This window comes from Cynoglossus semilaevis, chromosome 10 (assembly GCF_000523025.1).
Source record: "Cynoglossus semilaevis isolate Cse_v1.0 chromosome 10, Cse_v1.0, whole genome shotgun sequence".
NCBI lineage: Eukaryota > Metazoa > Chordata > Actinopteri > Pleuronectiformes > Cynoglossidae > Cynoglossus > Cynoglossus semilaevis.
The window spans coordinates 5,990,512-6,008,784 of NC_024316.1; the positions used below are offsets into that span (position 1 = coordinate 5,990,512).

The 18,273-nt window shown below is 40.6% G+C and overlaps 2 protein-coding genes across 4 annotated transcripts in view; one reads left to right on the forward strand and one right to left on the reverse strand.

Annotated features, from left to right (window-relative positions):
* snphb (syntaphilin b) overlaps positions 1 to 18,273 on the reverse strand; it is a 1,167,912-nt gene that overhangs the window by 1,061,774 nt on the left and 87,865 nt on the right. The window lies entirely within an intron of this gene.
* The window catches only part of LOC103384751 (plexin-A1-like), a 68,352-nt gene continuing 55,653 nt past the window's right edge, over positions 5,575 to 18,273 (forward strand). Inside the window, exons 1-2 of one of the 2 annotated variants that reach the window (XM_025059381.1) lie at positions 5,575 to 9,219; positions 11,859 to 11,920. The gene's annotated coding sequence lies outside the window, so the exon portion shown is untranslated. Of the gene's footprint in view, positions 9,220 to 9,667; positions 10,318 to 11,858; positions 11,921 to 18,273 lie in introns of those variants that run through there. The other variant, XM_025059380.1, reaches the window with a different exon arrangement.

Below are 18,273 nucleotides of genomic sequence, written 5' to 3' on the forward strand. Positions count from 1 at the left end.
GACTGACTGACTGACTGACTGACTGACTGACTGACTGACTGACTGACTGACTGACTGACTGACTGACTGGCTGACTGACTGGCTGACTGACTGCCTGACTGACTGACTGACTGGCTGACTGACTGACTGACTGGCTGACTGCATTCATACACTCTTACACAACTGGATCCCTGGGCTGCACCGGCTGCTGCAGTGGTTCCCAACCTTTGTTGGCTGTGTCCGCATTTGACGGCACAAATGTGTGGCGACCCAGAGACGTTTTATTGTTTTTCTAGAATGAATTTTTCATCATGTTTGTAACATTGTGTTGCAGATACAGAGAAGCCAGATTAGGTGACATTTAATTTTCCAGTGCCGCATCAGATATTTGTGTATGCTGCATTTTATTTAAACTAGATTTATATTCACGGAAGTGAATCAATGCAGATATTGTTTAATATTGCGTGGTGTTTTTGATCATAATCTGAAAAATCATAATTAGTATTAGTAGTATTAGAAACGTTTTTTATCAGTAATTAATAAAAATCCATTACTAGACATTTCAGGCGACCCCACATGGGGTCACGACCCTGTAGTTGAAAAACACTAACTACTGTTTTCAATTGTACTGTTTCATCTTTGCACTTATGACAGTATAATTCAGTACCTGCTCAGAGTTTTTCATCAGTTATTGGGTGTAGTACTTCATTCACCACTCAACCTGACGCGTACTTGAAATATCTTCAAGGTAGTAAACCGGTGCTGGTTCTTGGTCAGTGGTAGTGGGGACCACTGCACTACTGCACATTAAAATAATTGATAAAGAAATCTAGAACTAGAGCAACATGTTGACCTTAGAACCAAATAGTAAAGGCCTTTGGTGAAACCCCAAATCTTAAAAGTACATTTTCCAAAAGTTGCCACCAATCGCGCAGCAGCAAGAACCCAATTAGAACGGAGATGCAGCAGCTGCAGCTCTTTGACTGTAACTCATGTGTCCCTAATGTTAGCTGACAGGCTGGATTGCTGCTTGGACTCCTGGCTGATTCCTTTTTTACCTGTCTCTCCAGCCTGTCAGCGTTTTGACTGGGGGCTGCTTCTGGTACTGTACTCTGCTGACACTGATGGCTGCACAGCACACATCCCCATGCACTCAGGCTGAAAACTCAACCTGGCATTTTCCTGGAGCTGGAGAATGAGAGAGAAGGGAGACGGAGCTCTGCTGCACTGACAGGCAGCTCCAGAACTTCACTTATGACACACACACACACACACAGGAATACTGCATGGAGCTGATACTTGGAAACTTCCCTGTATGTGGAAGACAGCTTTGTTTACACTCGCCTGTTGTACGCCATACATTGGATGGTGCTGCATTCACTTTCTTTCATTTGTGTTGTTTTTTTGGGGGGTGGGGGGTTAGCGTAGCTTACTTATGTACAGTATGTGAGTTCAGACCTACGGTGAAAATAACGAGGAACGTTGTACCATGGGAACAGAACAACGTCAGTCGAGGACCCCCAGTACACAGGTTTATGAAGTACCTGGTGTTCAAGAGCCCAGCATGTGTTTGTGGAGTGGTCAACTTCAGGTCAGAGGCCTGGTTTGCATCAGACCAGTCTCACTGATTGCAGGACAGGAAGTAAGTCTACGACTGACACTCTGACTGACATGTTTGGATTGTGAAGGGCTGCAGACCGAATAATATTGTACAGGACAACAGCCTGACTAAAGTTTTTCCTGCAAAAAATATATTTGAAATCTATGTTTCTTCAACATCTACTGGACTCTGTTGGATTTACTCAGGAAATCAATGCTAGTTAATGTTTCATCAATTCATACTTTTTTACCTCTAATCCTTTTCAGGGTTGTAGGGGAGCTGGGGCATTAGAGGCATTAGAGATCAGGTTAGTCAGCGCTGTATATCGACCGTAGGTGTGTGGTTGAATGGTTGTTGGTCTTTACCTGGGAATATGACACTGAGGTGAACTGCCAGGGTTTAACATCGTATTCAACCGCTATGATAAATGATTCAAGGCTGATTCAAATATGACATCTTGACAAAGAATTTAAGAAAACAAATTTCTGCAGTAGCCACTGCTACTGCATCACCTTTGATACAAACATACAGGTCAGGGACAGAAATGACTGTAACAACGGCTTGACTGTATGATGTCCGCTTGTGTCACGTTGTACCATCCAGTGATCTCCTTTTATCGATCCTCCTTTGTTCATTTCCCATTTCCACTCCTGTTCCTCCTCCTCGTGTGTTTCCTCCCTCTCTCTGCTGTTAACCACTGCCATCTCACCACGGGGGAAATCTCTATCGCTGCTCTGCACTTCATCTTGAATTAATGCAGTGTATTGGCAGAACATGGAGCAGGAGGTTCTGTGCTGCCAGGGAGGCGTGGTCAGGTGAATAAAGGACGGAGACACGTCAGTGACATGGAGTGTTTGGTTTTAGTTTAACAAATATCTCTGACAGATTTAATTTAATTTACTTAAACTGGCAGATTTTCATACTTGAATGTGACAGAAAAGAAAGTTGGACTCATCTATGAAGCAGTGTCAGGCTCTGAAGTGAAACAGTGAATAAAAGGTGAATGAAGACAAAGCTCCACAGCGATTTGTCTTCCGTCCCCACAGAAAACAGTGACGCTATTATTCTAAATAACTGACAATATTTTCCTGTTCGTTTTTCTACATTTCATTATCTTCTCCATTCATTTGCCGAGCCGCAGCTGAAAGACAACTGGTGGAGCTAATTTACGGGGAACGGTGTGTTGGTGAAGAGCACGAGACGCCTGCAATTTAGCTAAGGTATATGGAGAGGACTTTGTTTTTTAAATTAAAAGTTGTACCTGGATTCTGCCTGTCACAGTCTTCTCTGAAGATTCTCGTCAGTGTGGGCTCGGCGGGGGCTCACAGCCACAGATGTTTCCTCACAGCGTGAACCGATGACTGCAGAGAAAAACCCCAGAGGGGCAGCCTTGAGTAACTTTGTTCAGGAACTCACAAGGTTAACAAGTTGAGAGAAGGCGTACGTCAGGGACTCTCTGCAGCTCATTCATTAGAAGCATGTTCATTTATTTAATTATAAAATAGCAATATTAGAGTATATTCACTTTATTTTTCAAATGTCTAAATCTAACATTGTTTCATGTTTCCACTGTGATGTCCATTGAAATGTTTTGATCTTCATGATCTCTTCTCTTGATGGACACTTGCTACATTCTTCTGTACAACATATATTCAAGTGTACTTTTCTTTACCAGTTATCAGCAGTACAAATACACAGTTTATACCTCTGTAGCTCATGTACTTGTCAGTAATTTACGAGTTGATGCCTGCATTTTATTTTAATTTTGAAAACGGCTGATTCAGATTTTGAAGCTAACAAGCTATGGATTTAGCCCTTAACTTCAGGGTTGGTCAACTCTGTCAGTTGACCAAGAGTTGTTTGACTGCGTTGGGGATTTTGACTCAGCGAGTTAGTCAGGAGTGACGTGAGAGGCTAATAGTTAGTTTGAAGTTTGATAACAAACTCTGGGCTGAGTTGACAGATTTGTGGATTCAGTACAGCTGTGGTTCCCAAACTTTTAAGGTTTGTGACATCACAAATTTCTGACGACCCCAGTCATGAGATCGTAGTCATCAATCAAGATGTGTCAGCTCAGATATTTTTATATTCTGCTTTTTATTCTATATTTTAACTCCCCAGTGAAAAATACAGTTTTGTTTTTAATCATATATTTAAAAACAAAATCAGTCAAAACGTTTTTTTATCATCTTTTTCTTTTTTATTAAATTACTGATGGGCATTCCAGGTGACCCCACTTGGGGTCGCCACCCCAGGGTTGCAGAACACTGCAGTGTAGGAAATGATTTGTTCTCCAGGGTTTCAGGAAAATAACTGCCATCTGACTAGAAAGTAAAAATGCATTTAATCTGTATTAAGAAAATCATATATTTTCAGATTAATCAGAATTATCTAAATAATTAACATAACCAATTTCAACGACACTAAAATATTTATATAAAACTATATATAAATATGTATACACATATGTATATATTTGTACATATATTATAGTGTTGCTAAAATTTTTTTTATTTTATTTTTTAATATTAACAAAAATCTTTCACGATGCTCAGTGTTTCATTCACCAAAGCCCAATCCTGTGAATTGTGTTGTTCCTGTCTGAGTTCTTCTTCACCCTGTAATAAACAGGAACCCACTAAAGAAATGTAAATCTACAGTACATTAAGATTCTGCTGCTGCTCCCGTCTGTGTTGTATCGCTGCAGGCTGTAGCTTAAAGGCCTGGTTGGCTGCAGGCTCTGTCTGCCTGTCTGCAGCCCCAGCCGTGGAGCTGAGCTTGACCCAAATCATTAGACACACTGGATGAATAATGAATGCACAGCCAGAGAGTTAGCCATTCACACACACACAGACAGACAGACAACCCACGGGCTAGAGCCGTCAGAAAAACCCATCAGAATGGATTCAAGGTTTTCTCCTGTTGCTCAGAAGAATTCAGTCAGTCAGCAGGTTGACCTCCGGGATGACCTTCAGCTCAGTCAACCAATAACAGCACCTTCATTCTCAACAGTCAGCCAAACAGCTGGCCTCACAGTCCTATTGTCACTTCACTTTCTCACATTCCATGCATTGTTCTTCATGATACTGCTCACCACGACCACTGCCTCCCACTCACCTGCCCCACCGTGTGTAAAAAGGCCAAAACTGTCAGAAATATTTAACCACATTTCAGTGTTTCCTCTGATGCACAGACAGGGTCAGTTGACCCAGGCCTGCCTGGAAAACAGAGAGGCCGAGTCACAGCAGACAGATCTAAGTTTCTTGAATGACTTTTTTTTTTCTATAATATGAAATATTTCCACCTCATTCCCAGCAGCGGAAAAGGGTTTAATTGACATTCAGTCCTGGGTCAAATGACTCTGCAGTTTAATTTCTGTCCAAACAAAAGCCTTGGGTGAAGACATTTCCTGCTCTTCTGCTTCATTCTAACACTGACAGCTACACAATAACACCCTCTGCCTGCTAATCTGTAAATAATCACTAGTATTTGCAAAGTGTATAATTAACCACTTGTGACAGCGGTTGACATTTAAATTTGGGTGAGCGTGAAGCTGGAAGAGTTTGGAGTGGAACGGATAAAAGTTCACTCAAGGCAGGAGGCCGTTTGTGTTTTTATGTCGCCTACTGGTGTTAACTGTCAGGGAAAATCAGACAAAGACGTGTTCCGTTTACCTGGTTACAAACATGAACACCAACTAACCCTGTTCAAACTTTTGGAACTTTTGTTGTTGTTGTCACAGATTAAACTGGGAGGTCCCTGAGAGTCTTAAACTGTTTTTATTTTGAAGTTATCAGAGACGTCAGAATCTTGAATGGCTGTATTCAAATTTTAGAAAAAACATATTTATTATATGAAATGTGGCGCTTTGGCCCAGAGGCAATGTCTCTGTTATTGGTGTGGAACCCCAGGGTTCACTTCCTGGGTAGATCGAATCCTGGTTAGGGCGGTTGGTACCTTCCAGTGGACTCACCACCTGCAGGAAGGTTCAGGGGGGTTGGTTTGGTGCAGTGTGATTTGGGTGGAGGTCATGGATACAGCTGCCCCCGTGACCCGATAATGGATAAGTGGATGAAAATAGATGGCTGGATTATTTGAAATTAAATTTACTTGAGTAAAGTATCTAGATTCTGTACTTGTATGGTATAATATCAGACCATTTTAAATTAGTCCTAGGTTCTGAGTAGTGTTAACTTTCTCTTTCATATCGGCCAATCACAGCTCAGACAAAACAAGTTGAAAGTTTAAATTGCCGTATTGAGAATTTCTCAGACGTACGGCATAAAATCAGGGTCCGAGTTTCCAGAGATGAGTTCTGCCACCGTGGCATTCTCCGTTGTAAAAGTGCACATTCATCTAGAACATCATCTGCTGTTCAATTTGTTCTGTGGGTGAGAGAATAACAAGCATCTAATCGATCATTGTCAGGAGAGCCGAGACGCAGCTCTCTGAACGTGACTTTAAGGTTGTTATGTCATAATTGAGGACAATATTATCACCGTGATGAAAAAATAATGTACACTGTGCAAACAAGACTGCAGCGCAATGCTCTGCCCAACGTGCAATTGATTTTGTGCAGTGGGCCGTGGCGGGGCGCTAACCCAGGCTCAAGTCAAGCACATCCTGGTTAAAATGCATAAGAGGCTGAGCCGTCTTTTGGAAAAAAAATAAACATTTAAGCCTCACTGTCACTCTGCTGCCTGCTCCAGTCCTGTGCTGCCTTATTCACACTGTATCCTGCCTCTCTCTCTCTCTCTCTCTCTCTCTCTCTGTCTCTTGTCCTCTTCCCCACTGCACTCTCTCCATAATGCTTCATGTCCTCTCTCCTGCCTTGTACAGTATGTACCCACATAGTTGAGCAGAGCCAAGCTGAGCCGTCCAGGCCCATCTGCTCACCCCGATAGTAACGGCTTTAATAAAAACACCGTTTGGGGATGAGAATTGAATTTCATACTTGGACGCCCCGACACTACATGTGTTTCGTTTTAATAAAGAAAAAGAGTGTGAGGGAAGAGAGAGAGAGGGCGGGAGAGAGAGGGTGAGAGAGACGCTGGTGCAGAGCCACTCAGCCAAAAGAAGATAGGCCCAGGCTTTTCTCATTTGTGCTCACATTCTTGCTTCCTTTAGCTCAGCTGTGTGTTTGCCGTTCCGTTGGGGAAGCTCAGGGGTGGGGGAGAGGACGGGGGAGAGGGTGGAGGGACATATGCCATGTCAATCATGGCATTTCCACTCTTTTTAAGAGATAAGTGTTCAGTCATTTCAAGAACTGGGTTCTACTCTTTTTAAATGTGGCGCGGCAGATTTGAAATCAATAAAATTCACCCTCATTGATTCCATTTTATAAATGCTGCCAGAGGTGAACGATCAGATGTTATCAGTGAGAAGCAGTTTCTGCTGGTGGACAATAGAAGAAAGAAATAATAATTATAAAAAATTCTAATATGAAGTGAAACAATAAACATCTAATATTTTATTAGGCTGCTTATAATGAAAAAACATTTTTTTATAAATTTAATTTAAGATAGAGATGCCACCTGTAACCCATGGTACTCCCCACATTGTCCTGCTCTGATATCATCTTAGTCCCAAATTTCTTTAAATTAGAACTTAGATAGTATTGATTTGTCATCAAAAGTCCAAAAATATGATGAAATCATTTTAGGGTTATATCAAGGTTTCCCAAAGTGAGGGGCGCCCCCTCCCAAGAGACACAGAGATATTGCAGGGGGGCTGCAGCGGGGCAGAGTTATTTCAATTCAATCATTCCTTTATTTGTGTCACTTTTTTTTTTTCATCTCTGTATTTCCTTAATAGTCAGACAGTTGGTTCAACCCCTTGGTCTCTGTGGGGGTTTTCTTTATTTTCCTCAAATGGTCTGAGAACATGCACACACAGGGATTAGGTTGATCAGAAACTTCAAACTGACCATAGGTGTGGTTGTGATTGTGAGGAGAGTTGGACTGGTCAACTGTCCAGGGTGAACTGATGACTGCTGGGATTGATTCCAGCTAACCCTTAATCCCTGGAAAAGATTAAATAGTGGAATATTAATTGTTCAATAAATATTTTTTATCATTCAGAGCTGTTTTCTATTGCTTTGATAGTAGATTTTTAGAGACAAGCTTTTTTTAGTGAGAAAAGTGTCTGTGTCTGTCTGCAGCCATGAAGAAAGCTCACAGCATCTGTCATCACTGAGAAATGAGACGATTGTTCCAATAAACAAAAACCAGGAATTGATTTGTCTCCTTGTCGTTTCCATTCTGAGCACTGTGAAAAATTCCATTTGCCCAACTGTGTTTGGTGGATAACTATGTGTCACAGCTGTTCCCCAGCTCCGCGGATGCTGTCGTTGAGCGTGGTTGTCGTACTGCAGATGGAAATGCTGAGCGCAGCAAGCTTGTACCGGGGCAGATTCAATCACAACAACACGGCAAATCTCTGAGATACACAGAAGCTATTGATTGGTTAAAATATACCCGGGCCATCAACATCTATCAGAAGTCAGTCACACAGAGAGAACTCAGAGATTTTATTTATTTGTATGTTCATTCATTCGCTATTTTTGTTAATTTATGCAGCTGGGACGATGATGTGTTATGATCCAGTCCTGTCAGAGACAGAGACCTGTTTGGTTGTCCATTGGTCTGATCTCAAAAATAATTCAATGAGTGATGAACATCACTCTGTAAAAATGAATAAAAACCTGAAAAGTTCACGCAAGTCAAACACCATACGTAGATTATATTGTATATTATATATAACTTAACTGTAGTTAAGTGTTGTTTCATTTGTTGTTTCATTTTCTGTTAAGTTCAATAGCTGTGGCATGTAGATAATTTTTATTTTTTTATTAAATGAAATGAGTGGTGAAAATGGCCCACACATTAACTGTGTTTAAAAACTTTTACATTAAACGTTATTATGAAAAATGAAACTAATTTGCAAACATGAACATTACAGATTGAGACTTTAAGAAATGTTATTGTACCCCCCCTTTTTTCTTTTTTTTAACTATTGACTAAGTCAGTCATGTGCAGTAGGTATTTATGAGCAGCAGTTCATGTTGCATTGTATTTGTAATGATATTTCAACACAGATAAGAAGGTAAGAACCACAACATTAATTCCAGTCTAAAAATTAATGTATTTTAAAAGCTGTGTTAAATGATGTGCTTTCCTGTTTAACTCCATCCAGCAGGAACATACCAACTGTACACACGTTGTCACTTCCCGAGCCTGGAGGCGATCTGGTGGTGTTCCTGCAGTGAGGCAAAAGTGTTCACCACTCTCACATTGTGCAGTCCCACAGTGATTTTGTTTTACAGACATACTTTTGAAACAGCATGGTCATAAGAACCAACTCCTACAGGTTTAAAAGAAATATGTTCCAGCACCAAGGTACCTCCTCAGGTGAAGAAAAAAAAACAACTAATATTGACCCTGCAGTGTCTCAGGCTATAATCCTGCATGTCCCTGACACAGTGGTCAACAGGTTTACTCACAGGTTACTCCTGCAGGAGCTGCCCTGACACATCAAATGAAGCACAAACAAAAGCAAAGCACAGCACCGCAGGAGGAGACGCAGTTAATAAAATGCTTTGGAGGAGTTCCCAGCCATCTGCAGAGACCCAGCAACAAGTGGTGAGAAAAATAAAACACATTTAGCCAAAAGAGAGAGAATACCGACACTTTTCCAACGCCAAAAGAAAACAAAACAATTAAAACAGTTAACTTTTCATTGAGATTGTGCCAATTATCCTGCCATACAGTACATGAAACAAATGACGATTGTTGTTGGTTAAAATTAGTTTTTGTCTAAAAAGAAAAACAAAATTGGAAGCATTTTAATATTTGAGTTGGACAACACAGGTGTTAGCACAAACACTGTACCTGCTAATGGTTGCTTAAAATAGCACAAAAGCTAACGTGTAAAATGTAGATTTAAACATCATGTAAAATTCGGCAAATGTGCAAATATATTTCCTTATATTCAGACAAAATAGAAAAAGATATTTTTCAATAATGAAATGGATTTTTTATTTTGTATGCAGAGGGTGACCAACCTTTCTGAAACTTTCTGAGCTATACTTCATGGGTATTGAGTAATACAAAGAGTTTCTTGTTTTATTATTATTATTATTATTATTATTATTATTATTATTATTATTATTATTATTATATTAATATATAATAATCAATACCAGTGGCCAGGGGGCTACCAGATTCTCCTTCATCCCATGTTAGTGACCCCTGTTTTTCATTACATCCATTGCTCATATAACATTAGGAAAGTGAACTACTTGTCACTGTGACACTCCACACAACGAAACGTGACCTCTCAAGCCATCACTAAAGTGAACAGGGGGCAGCTTAAGGTCCACTTTGGGAGCAGTGAGTGGGAAGGTTCAGTGAGGAAATGCTAACTCAAACTGAACAAATGAATTCACACTTCCAACTAAGTCCACATATGACAAAGTTAGATAAGCAGCTTAAATAAGCAGGTTTATTTAATGTTATAAGGAGAACATGTTAAAAAAAGGCTCCATTTGGTCAGGTTGGACTGAGGGACTGGACACAGCTGTGAGTTAGCTGTGGGTCGTTAATGAGGGAGGAGGAGGAGTTAACGAGGCACAGGTGGTGATGGGTCAGTAATCACTGAGGAGGGAAACTCAGTGGGCAGGGACAGGGACAGGGACAGGAGAGAGGAGTGGACACACCAGGCAGGGAGAGAACCACAGGGTGAGTCAATGGGAAACTGAAACTATAAAGAACCAAAATCACAAGTTAACCCCATAAACAGGGCACCAGGAAAAGTGCTCAAAGTTAGCCAAGTGGTTGTACTCAGTCATTTGCAATTTTAAAATTAGATTTGAGATAATAATGAAACAAAAATAAGTAAAGGAAATTGTGCTTTTGCACCATGTTATTGTTTTAAAAAAAGACTGTTTCCAATTAATTTAAAATACAGCACAGAACCCATTGTTATTCCAGCCAGGAGAAAGTCACAAGCGCACGTGAGCGTGCACACCAACAAATATAATATTTACACAGTCCTCTTCAGCTGTGACCGGCTATCATGTGAAAAATGAATAGATGGATGAAATGTGGTAGTTTTTTTTTTTTCTGGGTGAGGAAGAAAATGCCTGGTGAGAGAAGCAGATGAGAGGAGCACAGAAGAAACATTATGGGATACAAACAGGAAAGGAAGAGAGAGACAGGAAACTGGTGACAAATTGCAAATGCTCGGCAGCAGCTCTGAGTGACAGGCCAATCATCTTACTAGCACATCTTGAGGCGATGCCAAGCTGACTGTTATTAATTGAAATGTGATTGGAGGACGCAGGATGGGGGGAGGGGGGGGAGTTGAGGGTGGGCTGCAGACAATCTAATCCACATCAGAGCAATTAATAACACATTCACTCTTCTTTTCTTTTCTTTCCTCCCTGCTCTCATCACTGCTGATATTTCCAATGGTGACTAGAAATTAGAGAAAGGAGGGAGAAATAATTGAAAAGGGATGAATCTGGAAGGAGGCGTCTGAGGGAGGGGGGGGGATTAATTTGTGCAACAATTCAAAGGGTGGCCCCAGGGGGGTATTTTTTATTCTTTAAATTCCCTTAGTGGGTTGGTAATGGCCCAAAATCTTTGGATGGTTTTGTGCATGCATCTCATGTAACGCTGAGAGTTGAGGTTCTTTCGATTCTTCCCTGATAATACTTTAAATGGTTGGCTTTTGTTGGCAGAAGTACTTTTGAAGGCACCTGCAGGCTGTAAAGGAATATTAAGGTCATATTTCTTCCATTCTTGAGGGTTTTAGCTTCTTTCTTTATAGCAGTGCAACTGCAGTGCACTGTAACACTCACTGTATGAAGGACAGAGACAAAAGAGGCCGAGGGTTGAGCCCACCGCCCCGTGAGCCTGCTCAGGGCTAAGATATTATTTTAGCTGAATAATAAAGATGCCACAACACGTGATATACAGAAGATTGTTTGTTTTTTATCTTATCTGAGTGACAAAAAGGCCAAGTCATAAAACATCTTTGTCTCAAGTGCAATGCAACAAGAAAAACAGCCTGCTGTACTAAAATATAAAAATAAAATAACATTTCTAAAATAAAAAACACGAGTTATTAAATAAAAAGGAAGGATACAACATATTTAAGTCTTTATTATATTTATTAATAGTATTATAATTATTATTTACACATAATCTACAGTAGATTAGGACTAGGAAAAGTGTATTCCTAATATAATATAATAAAAATAAAAATTTTTCCGCAGGACCCCACTAAAGATTCCCTGCTGTTTGTGTGACTGTGAAACCCATGGACTCCTCCGAAAAGGTAGGATCCAGCACCCTCACACCTGTGTACACCTCTGTTGGCCACCACAGTAAGGAACCAATCATTGGTGTGGTGTTTATTCAACTATGATTTTGGCAACTGTTTTTGCAGCTCAGTGTCACTCTGATATTTGTACTTCGTATTGTACTACTCCACCATGCATGTTTGGCCTGTTAGTTATGCATCATTATCAATCTCCTTCTGTGTATATGTTGCTTATAAATTGTGATTCACTTTTTCACGTATCTCATCCAACAACATAAAGTCCTTGTTATCAAGGTCAACGTCAGCTGCCACTGATTTACTTGTTCTGGGAGAGAGTGAAAAGGAGAAACCGTTGGTTTATCTTCATTCAGACAGTCAAGGTCTGACACTCCGCATCAGGAGTCTATCTGGCATCGCATGTCTTTAGTTTGTTGGATTTGTACATGTCTTTGGTGTTGATACAGACTGGGCAGACGTGTGAACAGAACATTTTTGAGTTCATCTTCCACCTCTCACATAAGCTAAAACTGGGACAAGAGACGGCACTCGGCTCATGCTGAAAACCAGCCTGTATGTAAAGTTGTGGACATGGCTGTCCAGAACCTGGTGCACTGTAATCTCACACATAACACACACACTCACTACCAAGCACACACTGAGCCGTCAAGGTTGGCAATGATCGCCCCCTGTGTTTATAACGACCTACTCTGAGCTGATAGGTGAGATGGTAGCCGCAGCTTTCTTTGTCTCAGGAAAACAAATCTTTGTGGCTTTCACCCTGACATTTTTCCCTATGGCTGAGAGCACTTATAGTGTGTTATAGTGTGCACACATTATGAATGCTGTATCAAACAAATGACTGCCTCTTCACTAGGGACTGTCAGTATAAGAGGAGCGGCGCCATTGTGAACAGCTGTATTAGTCAGTGAAAAGGCTCTGAGAGGAATCCAGCAGCACATAGAAAAGCTGTATAAAACTTAAGGTCTCAGCTACGTCTGCTCAACCTTGGCCCTTTGTATTCAGAAAAGGGAAAAAAATTCTAGCTCTGAGACCTTTAGATATTATTTGAAATGGTTTGAAAAACATTTTCAGAAAATACATGAAAGAAAGTAATTTTCAGAGTAGCTGAGTGGGCAGAGCTGATTCTTCTTCTGTGGGGAAAAGTATCGAAGACCTTAAAGTACATGTCGTAAAAGTTACCTTGACGATAGAAATGAATAATTAAATTGGAGAAAAACTCTTTGGCCTGAATGTGTTTAGACATCACTAACATTAACTCTACAACGTTACAGACTGTTTGTTGCGTTTCTTTTTTGGTGGGTCGGAGCTGTAGCAGGTGATGAGTGATGAGAGAAGATTGTCTGGACAACATACTGTACTAGGACTGAACTGCTGCCACTTGGCACTGGATCCTGAAGCAGGGCTAATATAAGGACATTCAGTCTACTGGGCTTCATGCCAAGAAAGATGACCACATTTATGACTTTTGGATTTAAATTAGGGCTGACAAATGATAAAAATGTAATCTGATTAATGAAAGGGTGGCACACAGCGTAGCTCATCTAGTCTTGATTAATCTTGATCATACTTTAACCTGTTTCATTCTGATTCATCAACATTCCATGTACATAGAAAAAAGACATTTTTCAATATATTGCTGGAACATAAAGACAATGGGCAACAGAAGGTAAATATCTGTTTCACAGCCTTTTTGATTTGTGACTAATCCACATGATGGAAATATTTATATGGAAAAATGTCTAGTTTCCCCACACTGTAGGTGCTTAATAGTCACTCAGTGTTTTTCAGTTTTGACTGTGGATCTCGATAGTATGGTAGTTTGTAGAATTTATTGAGAGTGGCTTCGATAACTTTGAGAAAAGTTGTTGTTATCAACAATAATCATCAGTGTACAATTGTTCTGTATCCAATTTGTTGGCATGGCAGCAGTAGACTTAGTCACTGCCATGCACTCTGCTGTAGGCCATGTACCTGAACTGAAGTTGAAGCCTCCACTAATACATGCCGGGCAATGAGATGGTATTTAAATCCTGAAGTGCTTTGTGAAAAGAAGTATTGTTTTAATGTCCACAAATAATTTTTTTTTGTATCTAATTAATCTCCACAAACCAATTAACCCCAGACTTACTGTAGTATTGGTGATAGCTGAAATTGAAATGTAGTGAAAGGACTCCACGAAGAGACTGTCATGAAACCCAGAGTGGTGGTGAAGTATATGAGGACGGTGCAGTGCGTGTGTCAACGCATGACCGTGTTGATGGCCAACCAAAACATGGCTGGACATAAACAGAGGTCATGTCTGGTTGGACAACTGAATATATGAGGGCAGCACAGAGAGGTGCAGTCGGAGTCAGGGATGCAATCTAGGTAGGGGAGGGGTCTCATCAAAGAATGTCTTGATTGGAACAGTCATGGACAAATTGTGATGCTGAGAAGCTGTTTGATGAAGGAAAACTCCAGTAGAAGAAGTAGAAGACAGGAGATCCATGGTTGTAGCTAAGCACAGCATCAAGTGGTTGACCACAACGATGAAGAGGATTTACATTACACAATTTATTTAAAAGGGACCTCTGCCACAAATGAACTATTCTTGGTTGAAAACACATATTGACTTATAGCCAATTAAATTTAAAACTAAAAAGCCAGAAATACAAGACAGTGTCTTGTTTTCTGCAGTGGAGAAAAAAAAATCAATACAGAACCACCCCCCTCCCCCACCACCACTACCAACCTCCACCCCCAAACCCTTCTTTCTCGAGTACGACATTGTATGCTTTATAATTTCTCTTCAGGCTGCTGGTGATATGGACTGCGAAGCAATTGTTTGTCTATTTGAGGCTGTAACCTCACTGTAACTTCGTCCCTGTTGTCAATAAGTACAGAAAACCATTGAATTGGTGTCAGATTGTGGAGAATGTGTCGATGTCTCTAATGAGTGGGGCCTGTCTGAGACGGCTGCTCCCAGTGGAAGACGAGCTATTAGGAATGCAGGGCAGGCTGTCTGTTCTGGATTAATCACAGCCACTGACTGTAGGAAATCAATGGGCTAAATGCTCACACTTTGGCCAGGACACAGACAGACAAACTGGTCTGTTAGCAGAGACCAAGAGGTGACGCTTTCACTCCGCACAGACTGCTATAAAAAGACAGGGGGACAGAGTAGCCACAATCAGTGTTTTTCACAGTGGATATTGACTTGGTATCGACAGCACTGATGTGGATATATGAGACGTTTCCATTCTCAAAGTATGCACAGTCGATTATAAACTGCCTGAATCCACATTAGAATTATTCAACAATTTCCCTCGGGGGATCAGTAAAGTAAATTCTGATTCTTCAGTCCTGCAGCTTTATCACATGTGCTTGAAATGTTTGTTTTAAATAGTGAATAAATAATAATAATAATAATGATGATGGATTGAATGAAGTCTATTGGTCTTTTCCAACACATTTACTGTTGCATGGAACAGTCCTTGGCCACCCAGGTTTGACTGTTTTAACCAAGAACATAACACACAAGCTGAAATGTTTTAAAAAGTCTTTTAAATTCTTAGCAAATACATCAGAACAAACAAAACTGTTTATGTAAAATAAGTCTTTAAATAGTTGGCAAATGAAGCATCTCAGCATCTCATCTTTTTAAATAATTTAAGATTTTTATGGAGGTGATCAGTTTGAGGGCTTAAAATCAATAGGATAAAAAACATTCTGTAACAATTGATAAAAAAAACACCAGTGTGTTAATAGCAGCCACAAAAGAAGAAATGTAAAAAGCCAAATTCTAAATGTAATGGCAGGTTGGAATTTATTGAAACAGAATATTTGCCCCTGCATTGATTCAAGGTTGGCTTTGGAATCCAGGTTTTAAAGCTGGATACTACAAGGTTTCGCTGGCCTTAATGGCTACCAATGTGTATATACGTATATTTTGTATTTTGTATTTCCTGTGTAGTCTGAGTATTACCATAATGCCAGGAACTTCCCCTGTCCTTCAGGAACTTGGACTTGGAAGGAAACGCTCTTCTAAAGGAGTGACCTTGACCTTGAGAAGCACAGAGCCTTTTCTCTGCTCCTGCTCTTTGTTTAGCATATTTGGATGCTCACCCACCCTAATTTGCACTTAACACAGAGAGGCTGATGGGAATGTCAATAGTTGTGCAGGTGTTTTGACCCAGCGATGGCCCATTAAAGGTCAGAGGATCAAAGTTATTAGTTCATCCACCAGGGAGAGTGTGCTCTCAAATTCTAAATGTCAAGATATTTCTATAAAAATAGCCTAAATGTCTGTACCAAAATGTCATGGAGATTCATCCAGCGCCTGAATTCTTTCAGTTGCATTGAGCCAAGTCACTGATGGGTGTTAGAACCTCGGGATCTTGTGTCTTGGTGTAGAGGTATTTTGGTTACAGTGTAGGCTAATGAGACTTTTAAACTCTACAGGGCAACAGGTTTATTACTTGGAGCAGCATCAGGGAACAGGGAGCAGCGTTACAGAGTTAGGTCATTATTATTGGTAGGTGAGACCACCTTCACCTCCACGCTGTCAGTTGATTTAACACTAATAAAGTACAGCTGAGGCTGACTGTGGGATCCTGAGGCTGAAATATATCAGCTGAGGATGTTGTAGCAGAATGGATGTACAAAGGTACACACTTTCTATGAACAGGGTTTTTTTTTTTTTTTTTTTTTACCTTCCAGGATTTCACCCCCATGGTGACTCAGCCACCATGGCCGTGCTGAATAGTAAATGGTCTGGATTTCTTTGCTGCTCCTCTATTCTTAATGACCACTAACGGCTCTTTTACACTGTACTCAATACAGTATACATTTTCACCAGAGGCCCAAGAAAAATCCCTGAAGTGTAACTATGGTTTCAGTTATACTCCCCTACACATGGAGGTGAAACTCCATGGACTGGAACCAGTTTTATGAACAGTGTGTTTTTAACAGTACCATCAGCTCATTTATTCAAGAATGCAGGTTATTTTTTGTAAATTATGATAATATTTAGAATGATGGTGATTGTCTTTCTTGAGTTATAAAGTTTATAAAAACAGGTCATGTGGTCCACCTTGGGTTGAGCAGGTCAATTACAGACAGATATGTGGATGGGAGGCCGGGGATGGCAGCGGCTGGTTCTGCTGGTGGTTCTGTTTCTCTTTGACACCTGTGTTCTCTTTGGCTTGGAGTCCAGTTTTAACAGAGAGCCTCTGGTCTTGACAGTCTGGTAAAAAAAAAATACATAAAACACAGCAGTACCTTCTGATCCAAGTAGCAGTGCTCTAGATTACAAAGGGTTCTATGTGATTGGTACTCTGTTATAGAGGGTTGTTAAATTTGTCTCTTAATGTAAAAGAACGTTACTGCAGTCATTACAAGTCAACTACATTCTGTATAAAACCATTATTAGTGTAATGAACTTGGCAAAGCACAGGAACTTTGAACAAAACAAAACAACAAATGGTTGATATGGTTGATTGATCTGATTAATCAATTCATACGAGTCATTGTTGGGAAACAGTTGGTAGTGGCTGTACTTCTGAGATCCTGTTTAGTGGAAATCATCAAAACCTGAAGGCAGTGCCACCAGAATATACTGTAGATACGGATAAGTGTTAATGTGTTGAACAGTTGTCCTCCCACTGATAGTGGAATCATTGACTCTGTTTGTTGCACTTGTTAACCCACAGTGTACAGTGCATACCCAGACCAGTTGAGCTGGTGTCGTTCACATGACTCTGGAGGATTCAGGTCAGGTGACGTCAATTACTGATGGCATTTGAACAAACCAACAGCATCCTGGTGAAAATGTGACTCCTTAATTTCTTCTGAGAAATGCGTCTCCTTTTGCTTTTCTCAGTGTAGATTTATTTTCCCCTCTTTCTCTGTTCCCTTTCCTCTTATCTCACCTCTCATCTTATCACATATTTCCTTGCTGCACTACTCTGTCATTTCTATTCTTCCTCTACATTTTCTGTCCTTCCCCAACCCGTTGCTTTCCTAGCTTTCATTTCTCTCTTCCTCCCCTCGCCTCCTCTTTTTTTTCTCACCTTATCACATTTCCCCATCCTTCCCTTTTCAATGCCTATTCCCCTTTCTTATTTTATCTCCTCTTCCTCTGCTTCTCTTCCTGGTTTCCATACAACCTCGGCCTCACCCTGCACCAACTCCCTTTTGTATGTATCCCCCTTTTTAATACCTCCCCCTTCGCTCCTTCCGCCTCCCCCATCCCTCCATCGTTGGCTCTCACCAGTTGTTTACGCCTCTTCAGTGAGTGCTATTACAGCATCACTTTGCATTTAGATAACCATCGCCTCGCCACCCCAAATTGGTCAGGAGCAGGGGGA